The following is a 2,749-nucleotide window of genomic DNA, read 5'->3' on the forward strand; positions in this document are numbered from 1 at the left end:
TGGCCCTGCTGGGGCTATAGGTGCTTGCATGAAAAGGGGAAGCCAGGGGTGGCGTCAGGCCTCAACGCATCATCTAATCAAGCAGGCAATAACCAGGGAAAAATCTGCCGACTCCTAAATCTCTCTCTCTTCATCATCGGAGGCCCAATTGTGCTATGGTCTGAATGATTGTATCCACCCCCTATGCCCAAATTCATGTTTGAATCCTAATGCCCAGTGTGATGGTACTAAGAGGCAGGGCCTTTGGGAGGGGATTAGGTCATGAGGGCAGAACCCTCAGGAATGAGAGTAGTGTCCTTATACAAAAGGCCCAAGAGAGCTCCCCTGCTCCTTCCTCCACATGAGGACACAGCAAGAAGTCACCAGCCTGTGACTGGAAGGGGGATCTTATCAGAACCAACCATGCTGGCACCCTGATCTTAGACTTCTAGCACCCAGAACTGTGACAAATAACTTTTTTTTTGTTTGTTTAAACCTACCCAAAGTGTAGTATTGTGTTATAGCAGCCAAAATGGACTAAAACAATCCACCTCTTAGTTTCCATCCGATGGGACTTTTGTTGTCAGGTCCTATTTCTTATAGGCTTGATGGTGACCTGTCAACCTTCCCTCTTTCTTTTCTCTCTTCTCCAGGCTGGCAGCTGGTGGGTACACTGACTCAGCCTGTTCTCCAGCCATCTTGCTGCCCGCCCCCCAACTTCTGTTGCTGGTAGCTGGACAATGGTAGATAATGGGATTTAAAGCTGTGAAAGAAAAAGGAACCAGACGGTCCCACTTGGATCTTAAGTCTTTACCAGAGCTCAACAGTCAAACAGCTATAGATAAAGTGATAGCTTTGAGCATGTTCTTGTTCCTGGGGTATGTAATACTCTCCAGAACCTCATAGGGGAGGGCAGTGGGAAAGTGATTGGCAAGGCAGGATTCTAGCATTTCTGGATCCCAGGGTGGGTATCATCCCATTAAAAACCCAGCAGAGTCAAAGTTTGTGAACACTACAACTCAAGCTCTCTGGCTAAGGCATTTGGGGAACACTGCATGGTTGTTAATTGTACTTTCTTCTCACAGTATAAAACGACATTTGGCATTTGTTTTTCTCATCTTCACCTCTCAAGGGAAAACAGAACTTCAAAGATCTCAAACTTCAAAGAATACAAACAAATTAACCTGATATTTTAGAGCTGTAGCCTATGCTTCCTCCTGCTGAATCGCTTTGGATTGTTTTCCGAACTTCATAAAGGAGCCTCACGAGGAAACAGGAAAGGAATGGTTTCCCCAAGTGCCATCCCAGATGGCCAGAGGATGCTAGACCACTGAGTTCTTCAACATGAGCTACAGCACTGGGGGCCACACTTTGTTCCGCTCACCACCCTTGCCTCCAAACATGCCCCCAGGACCAAGAAAGGAGTTTCCCCAAAGGAGTCCCAGAACTTGAATTCCTTGAAATGTTTCTCAGAAAATCTTTCTCAGTTCCAACAAGCTTAGGAAGTGTTCCGTCCATGTTCTCCCTTCACCCTTATATATTCATGAGGCAGTTGAGCAAATTAAAAGCACTAAGAATTCCTACAATAAGATAACACTTTTGGCTTTGTTATCTCAGACCTCTTTTCATTATTTTTAACATAATTCATATTAAGATTCTGTGAAGCCAGCATTCTACCAAACACAGCTTAGAAACACTGGCTCATAAACCTCCTCATCTAGCTTGAAACACGGGCACCACCAAGATGCCGGCTTACCACTCTTCTCTCATGGACCCTGATACCAAATTCATTGGAAACATGGCACTGTTGCCTATCAGAAGTCAGTTCAAAGGACCTGCCCCTAGAGAGACAAAAGATACAGATATTGTGGATGAAGCCATCTATTACTTTAAGACCAATGTCTTCTTCAAAAACTATGAGATTACGAATGAAGCTGACAGATCCTTGATACATATAACTCTCTACATTTCTGAGTGTCTAAAGAAACTCCAAAAGTGCAATTCCAAAAGCCAAGGTGAAAAAGAAATGTATACGCTGGGAATCACTAATTTTCCCATTCATGGAGAGCCTGGTTTTCCAATTTATGCAATTTATGCCAAACCTGCAAACAGGAAGATGAGGTGATGAGGGCCTACTTACAGCAGCTGAGACAAGAGACTGGACTGAGACTTTGTGAGACAGTTTTTGACTCTCAGGATGATAAACCTAGCAAGTGGTGGTCTTGCTTTGTGAAGAGGCAGTTCATGAACAAGAGTCTTTCAGGACCTGGACAGTGATAGGAACCTGGGCAGACACTTTCCACAGCCGTGGGCAGCATTTTACAGCAAGATGTACACAGTTATTTGCCTTTATTTGATAAAGTTTTATACAGAAGAGAGAAGAGAGTGTGTCTTCACTTGAAAAGCTCTTTATCAAGAATTTGGGTGGGGGGGGGAAGAATGGGTAGTTTAAAATTTTCTGCAGTATTAAGCTGGTGCTTAATAAAAATAAGTAAGAATAAAGAAATTTCTAATATTCCATGTCAAAAAATAAAAAAAGAAAGAAACACTGGCTCATACCAATGTCTTTAAGTTCAGACAAGAAGAATCCACCTTGCATGGATTTTCTGCACACACACCACCCCCCTTAATATGATATCTGTTGGTCTTGCTATAATACTTGGAGTATAGATTTTTACTGTTTTATAAAGTGCTCTTTACTACCAGTTTTTCATGCCAAATTGACCTCATTATTAGGGGTTTAATGGTATTTCAGGCCATCTAGACCTGA

The 2,749-nt window shown here is 42.9% G+C and overlaps 1 pseudogene; it reads left to right on the top strand.

The window, feature by feature from the left end:
* The first annotated feature begins 1,723 nt into the window (after positions 1-1,723).
* Positions 1,724-2,359, top strand: LOC123834771 (actin-related protein 2/3 complex subunit 3-like; annotated as a pseudogene).
* Positions 2,360-2,749: the final 390 nt, after the last annotated feature.

The sequence above is a fragment of the Mirounga angustirostris genome, unplaced genomic scaffold, assembly GCF_029215605.1.
Source record: "Mirounga angustirostris isolate CCGP_5_RB_7025 unplaced genomic scaffold, mMirAng1.0.hap1 SCAF_1, whole genome shotgun sequence".
Lineage (NCBI taxonomy): Eukaryota > Metazoa > Chordata > Mammalia > Carnivora > Phocidae > Mirounga > Mirounga angustirostris.